Source organism: Octopus bimaculoides, chromosome 10, assembly GCF_001194135.2.
Source record: "Octopus bimaculoides isolate UCB-OBI-ISO-001 chromosome 10, ASM119413v2, whole genome shotgun sequence".
In the NCBI taxonomy this organism is placed as follows: domain Eukaryota; kingdom Metazoa; phylum Mollusca; class Cephalopoda; order Octopoda; family Octopodidae; genus Octopus; species Octopus bimaculoides.
The window spans coordinates 41,352,767-41,361,248 of NC_068990.1; positions in this window are offsets into that span (position 1 = coordinate 41,352,767).

The window sequence follows — 8,482 nt, forward strand, 5'->3', positions numbered from 1 at the left end:
ATATATATATATATATATATATACACACACATACATTCTTGTATACGTAAGTACACACGCATAACAGATTCATATGTACATACGTATGCACACGAACGTTTGGAAGGTTTGGAATTTTCATGGCAGTTCAAAAATATTTGCTTGTATTGAATTTTAGCATTCACGGAATAGAACAAAAAAGAAATATGAAAGCAAAATAAAAAAGAACAGCAGTGCGTGCCTGATATAATTCTTCTTAGATGAACTCCTGCGTACATACATATGTGCACACACTCTTGTTCACACTAGCAGGAGCTAAACACATAAACATATGTAATAATACTACAAGTTTGAATTATACAAATGCAAACACAGGCCTAAACATACACAGGTATACTGCACAATTCCATACACTCGCATACACACAGAGAATAACATTATAGAATCATGCACGCATCATGAATTACACTGAAAATCATACGCATGAACTAACTCACACACATATACCCATATACGCATTTACACTACACACACATTAATAGAGATCGACACAAGTACACACGCATAGATTTCGAACAAACAGTTATATACTCAAATGTATACACACATACAGACAATCACTTTATCCTCACCCCCACACTCGCATATTTACTAACATGCTTCCGTCTCTACTTTTAGGTTACCATTTCTCTCGTATACACACATACACATACATGGACACCACACACACACACACACACAGATGCATACACTCACATATTCGTACGCACATAACATGCACATCAGCAAAATGATATGCAAGCACGCAAAATCATACGCATACACATGCATACACACTATCGCACTCCTTTACACGTCTCCTAAGCGCCCATTAGACGGATCGCCCGTACATGTATGCATACGATCACACACATGCATACAGAAACATAAAAACACATACACACCACAATAGTTTTATTACAATTTCACACGCACACACACACACACACACACACACACACACGAAACAAAACAATGACACCAATATAATTAGAGTCCATTAATAAAGCCCTAGTCTAGAGGAAGCCCTATGCTAGGCGCATGGGTCAGCCTTTGGCCCCAAGAGACAATCCTCACCACCCACTAGCGTAAATCAAACTTAAACTATTTTGTTATTACTGTGGGGAGTTTTTAAAAATTAATTCTGTCGTATGAAATAAGAGTCACGTGGGAGACACATGGGAGGAAGAGTTTGATGTGGATGATGTTAATAATGATGATGGATGATGATAATGAGGCGGAGGAGGATTTAGCACAGAAATTGGAGAAAAAGGAGGTGGAGGTGAATTGGATGGCAGTGGTTGAAATGATGATGATGATGATGATGATGATGATGATGATGATGATGATGATGATGATGGCATGATATGATGAGATTAATTTTCCTGGTACTAATTGTGATGAAGATGATGGTTGCAGTGATGATATTTGTGATAGTGCTATTGCTAATAATAAACATAGCTGTTAAGACCACAGTTGAAATAATGATGATGACGATAATAATAATAATAATAATAATAACAATAATAATAATAATAATAATAATAATAATAATAATAATAATAATAATAATAATGATAATAATAATGATAATAATAATGATAATAATAATGATAATAATAATGATAATAATAATAATAATAATAATAATAATAATAATGATAATAATAATGATAATAATAATAATAACAATAACAACAACAACAATAATAATAATAATAATAATAATAATAATAATAATAATAATAATAAAAATAAATTTAATAATAAATTCAAATTACTATAAACGTAAACAAACAAACGAAGTTTGCTTTTAGAAGCGTTGAGATGTCTTAGAAAGTTAAAGAAGTGATTTTTAAATTCTTGAACGCAAGATAATGCTAATAATATAGCCTGAACAGGATAAACTACCCCTATTTTGCAGAAAAAAAAGTGTAGGTGGTTAGCTGTGGGACTCGAACTCACATCTCCGTGAACGAAACAATCTCACCATATTGTGAGTGAGTGTAGCAAACTGGCCCACAAACGCTACAAAACGAGGCATAATAACGTAGCTAAGTTTGTTCACTAGAGGTTGTGCGAGAAGTACGGTCTTGAAAGAACGCAGAAATGGAAAGAACATAAACCAGAAAGAATCATCGAGAATAATGAGTATAACATCGGATGGGATTTTACAAACCATTGTGACTCAGTGATTGATGGTCGGGGATCAGACAGACATTGTTGTAGTGGATAAAAGAAAGAAGGAAACCAAGATCATAGATATTGCTTTACCTGGGAATGCCCGGGTGTGTGATGAAGAGCTGAAAAATGATCGAAAAGTACAAGCCACAAAATGATGAAATGATGCACGAATGTGGCCAATAAAGAACTTGTCATCGCAGTAGATGTAGGGAATATTGGGAGCATTAACAACAAAGTTTCAGGTATTTGTAGGAGAAATTGGGATTGACATGAGGGTAGAACGTGCTTAGACAAACTACTTTATTGGGGACAGCGAGGAGTTTGAGGCTGGTACTTGGATGATCAGCATCGTGGGAGAAGACCTTGTGAGACCATTGACAACAAGTCGCTGTCCGCTCCTACAGAATTAACCAGGGCAAGTAAAATCGAGAGCTCTGAGAGTAAAATAACAACAACAACAACACCAATAATGATAATAATAATAATGATGAGGATGATTTCTTTTATTGGTTTCAAATCTTGCCACAGTTTTGGTTGAGAGATGAGTCAATTACATCGATCCCAGTGTTCAACTGGTGCTTATTTTATCGATCTCGAAAGGATGAAAGGCAAAGTCGACTTCGGCAGAATTTGAACTCAGAACATAGCGGCGGGCGAAATACCACTAAGTATTTCGTCTAGCGCGCTAACGATTCTGCCACTTTCGCTGCATCAGTGGTGATAATTTCTCAAAAAGAAGAGAGAAGGATTAATCCTAGTTGCTCAGGATAAAATCTTCGGGTCAAATAGCACAAAATGTCGGACATGAGCCAATGTATCACCATTAAACAGTTTGTGCGACGAACGAGAAGAAACACTAACCCTCATAATAGTAAGTGAATGTTCCAAACTCGCACAGAAACAGTAGTTATCCTGGAGATATTATAATGTTGCAAAGATCATCCACTGGGAAATGTGCAAGAAGTATGGACTTCCATCAGGATAAAAGTAGTCTGAACAAGCACTTGAAAAAGTGACTGAGAATTATGAGATTAAGCTTCTTGGGACTTGCCTACCCAAACGTATCATGTCTTAGAGCATAACAGACCAGATTTCTTGGTGAGTGAGAAGGAGCGGTCTCGCTACACAATTGATGTGACCTGTCTATTTGATACCAAAATAATAGAAAAAAAATCAACAAGGACTTGAAGAGAGAGATAGGGAGACTGTGAGGTTACAGAGAACGTGAGGGCACCCCAATTGTCATTGGAGCCTTAGGAACGACGGGAAAGATGCTTAAGGTGGACAGAAAAGATTGACTTGTAGAAGCAGATATAATACATGCAACTGGTCAGATTGTTAAGCACAGCGAAGATCATTCGAAAGTTCTTAGATGGCTGAGGTCACATGACTTGTTATCCAAGAATAACCCAAATTTTGAAATAGGTAAATAAAAAAGAATCCTTTGTGTTATAGACACAATGTCTGAAATTTTGAGGGAAGGAGCCAGTCGATTAGATCAACTCCAGTACGCGACTGGTACTTATTTCATTGACGCCGTGGAATTCGAACTTAGAACGTACAGCTGGACGAAATGCCGCTGAACATTTGTCTAATTCTGTTAGCTCGCCACTTTGAAATGGTTTCTGTTTTAGGCACAGAGTTTGTAATTTTTAGGAGAGAGTGGAATAGTCGACAACATTGACTCCGGAGAAATGAATGGTAAAAGTCATGATAGTAACGAAGGTGACGATTATGATGTCGTTAATGAAAATTTGTGGTGCTGAAGTGTATCCAGAGATGATGTATACGTTGTTGCTGCAACTATTGTTGTAATAACACTCACAGTTCAATTTTCATTTCACAATAGTTCTAAGGCAAAACTCCAAATTATGCTCAAATGCATTCCAGCCGTGATCATCCCTTCTTTTATTTAATTATAGCATAACTGTTCACGATTACATTAGCCAATGTATTTTTTATTTATTAAAACATTAGGGTGTAATTTAAGATATACTTAGCTGACATTTCTATCTGGTCGAATGACTCATTGGAGGCTGCTACATTAGATCGAATATTCATAGTTAGGCCGTGAAGTGATACTAAGGGAATATACCACAAATCTCTACAGATGAAATGAATCCTCATCAGAGCTCGTTGAACTCCAGTTAGCACTCGTGATGCCAGGAAGTAATGGCGAGCTAGTGTGCATACAGAAAATGTGTTTTATCTAGCATAAACTAATTTGCATGTTGATGTTAGTTTGACAACCGTTAACAAAATATTCATGTACCAACACCTACAAACTTTTTTTTAGTTCTGCTGTGTTTGTCATTTCACAGCATTACGAAATACATAATAAACAAGTTATAAATTCATTATCAACATTACCATTAAAATTCTTAATAGTCCAACCGTCTAACGTGTTTTTTTTAATACTGGAATATATATGCATATGTGCGTGTGCGTGTGTGTGTATGTATGTGTGTGTGTGTGCGCGTGCGTGTTTAAGTCATCGAGTTAAAAGGCTGGAATATTGGTAATTTTAATGATAAGGCTGTCAACGACTCTTATGCAAACTGATACAGATGCACAGACATGCATTCGCAGACACACACACACACACACACACACACACACACACACGCACATGCACACATATATTGATGCATGTCTGGCAGATTTGTTAGCAATGTGGCCGAAATTACTAGTTTGTGCCAAAATTTGAAATTTATATTCACATACATCTTTAATTATTATCATTATTATTATCAGGCTTAGAAAAGAAAATCTACTGGGGTCGATTCATTTGCCTAAAAATTCTTCAAGACGGTGCTTCACAGTCTAATGACTGGTACTTATTTTATCGATCACTATTAGCGAGCCTGCTAGGTAACCGTGAGGTAAACACACCAACACTGGTTGTCAAGCGGTAGTGAGGGACAAACACAGATACAATGACACCAACACACACACATACACACGCACACACACACACACACACACATATATATATATATATATATATATATATATATATATATATATATACGATGGGATTCTTTCAGTTTCCATCTATCAAACCCACTCACAAGGCTTTGGTGGGCCCGAGGCTATAGTAGATGACACTTGTCCAAAGTACCATAAGAAGCTTGGGTGGAAAGCAAGCGTCTTACCATACAGCCAGGCCTGCGCCTATAAGCCTATACGTACATTTATTCTTTCGCAAATTCTTTTCTTAATTTAGAGTGATTTTAACAAAGAAGAAATAACCTCTGCCATACAACCTGACTCTATTATTTGTAATGCCACAAGTAGCTTTGGATTAACAAAAAAACGAGATATTACCAACCGAGAATAAACACTCAAAGAGGAAGACTAATACCCCTACTCCCATATATACCCATTGATTAGCTCTGCCAGGGCTTATATCAGACCGTGGCAAAGCTAGGCTAGACGCTTAAAATAGCTGAAATCCAACTGCGAACGAGAAAGCTCAATATCACATAAGGTATTATTAATGGATTTTAGGTCAAAGGAGGGAGATATATATAATGTCGAATGTTATATTTGTTCGGCAGCTTCTGGGTAATATATTAACCACTAAGTGTCATTGGGAACACTTGAAGCATACCCGCATGTTGGCTGGAAAGGAAAGATAGAGAGCTCCTTAGTAATACCTTATAGCTGAACAGCTTCACTTTAGTGAAGCCGTAGAAACGGTGTCTGCTCATCAGAATAGATATACTTAACCATGGTTGCCTTTAAGATTGAAAGCGGCGTTAACAAAGCTAAGTAGAGTAGTTTGGCTAGCAACTGCTACATTTCGCAGTGATGAGGATTGCTTTGTAATTCAAAAGACAAAGCTATCAAATGTCTAATGCCCGAAAGGGATAAGCTTATTGGTAATGCACCATTATGTAAAATTTAATATCGGCTATGTGTAATTAGCATAGAAAATGTTTAACCCACATAGTTGCCATTGTTTGAAATGGTATCTATTTCCTTCATGTCAGGCACTATATCATAACATAAGCACTGTAGCGCGTACGTCTTGAAAAGTATAGCTCAGAAGGTCGAACGCTAAGTAGTTACAATGATGTAGAATCTAGAGTCACTAAGGTGTACTGATGATATGTACAATCAAATGCATCGGTAAAGTACAAATGCACCATGTAAAACATAATTGCCTGAAATTGTAAATTATAAGCATTACAATGATGAAGATTTTAGATACGCAACAAACAGCTAAATTACACAACAGAAATTAAATGCAGCTGTTGGCAACTAATAATATTAGGAACATAACACTTGTATAATCAAACTTCAAGTATGTTTATATTTGTGTCAAAGAGGCTTTCGTCTATGAGACAAAAAATTCTAAACGTTATTTAGGCAGATTAAAAGGGATTGTAAATCGCAGATTGCACATATTAATGTCCAAAAGATATATCAGAATCTTACTCTTGTTTTGATTGTTAACCACCTCCGAAGAGGAAGCTGATACATGATGACAATTTCAGAATTTTAAATTTAATCAAAAAGATGTTTTGAAGGTCAAGCATACATAAAGATATCCATGCATTCATGCATACATTAATGTTTGTAGGCTTGTATTCGTTTTCAGTCAAAATGTATTTGACAATTTACATATCTACCGTAATTTCCGCATCCAATTTCTCACACAATGATATACATCGAAAATATGTAGGTCGATTGATACACCAAAACGACGTTGGAGGACCAAAAATTGCATGTGAAATGCAGCAAGATTTGGAAATATAGTGAGGATGCTTGAATATTTACTCTACGTATGTATACTATGTCGACTTATATACCGGAAAACACAGTATCTATCTAGTTATCTGTATATCGTTCTATTTATCTATATATTTACATATCTTGTTCGAATATAATCGCATATATATATACACTAAAAAAATGGCATTCACACGTGTATTGACAGATATGTAGGTATACATCCAGTAGTATATTGGATATTTATTATCCCTTAGATAGTTGCTTAACCTCTAACTCATATAGACATATATATATATATATATAAATATATATATATATATATACATATGTATATACATATATATATGCATATATATATTTATATATATGTGCATGTGTGCATGCACGCGAATGCATGTCTGTGCGTGTGTATGTGTGTGTGTGCGTATGTGTGTATGCGTGCATTTATGTCTCTACGTGTGTGCTTATGTGTGTGTGTGTGTGTGTGTATGTGAGTGCCTGCGCGCGCACTTATTTATTACTGATGCACCATCTACAAAACGCCCGAATTCGCAAAGAAAAGCCAAGCTGATCCGGAGAACTGGATACATTTAACAGTCTACTTTTTCCTCAATTATCAAAACTGACTTCGCTCAGACGAATTACTTGCTTTGACTAGTTTCCTTTGCTCCAAATTACTGAGCCATTATCACCATCACCATCACCACCACAACCACCACCATCACTATCACCATCATCATTACCACCACCATCACCAGTACTATCACGACCATCACCATCATTATCATTACACCCCCCCCCACTATCACACCACCAAATCACCACCACCACCACCGTCACCACTTGGTCCCATATTTTGACCTTTGAATAATATTCTTCATTACTTATTCGTTATTGTTATTGTCTTTACAAAAATACGTAGTTTACCTTGCTGTTGTTTTCGTTTTGTTATTGTTTTGATATATTTGCTACCTTTCCCATAATTCTTCATTTTCGATAACGTACCACCATCACCACTCCAGCATTTCATCTTCTCCGTCGCTTTACTCCGTCTTCTTTCTAGCTTTCTTTTTGCTTTTTTTCTTTCATAATTTTCATTTCTTCATGACTCTGAACATCATTCTCACCTAAATTTCTTTCTGAACATCTAGTTTTCTTTTGTTCTCTTTTCTGTCTCGTTCTTTTGGACTGCAAGCATATCATGCAACAGGATAAACTAAAGAGTTGTTGTTGTTGGCCCTCCGTCGCTTACGACGACGAGGGTCCCAGTTGATCCGATCAGCAGAACAGCCTGCTCGTGAAATTAACGTGCAAGTGGCTGAGCACTCCACAGACACGTGTACCCTTAACGTAGTTCTCGGAGATATTCAGCGTGACACAATGTGACAAGGCTGACCCTTTGAATTACAGGCACAACAGAAACAAGAAGTAAAAGTGAGAGAAAGTTGTGGTGAAAGAGTACAGCAGGGTTCGCCACCTTCCCCTGCCGGAGCCTCGTGGAGCTTTAAGTGTTTTTCGCTCAATAAACACTCACAACGCC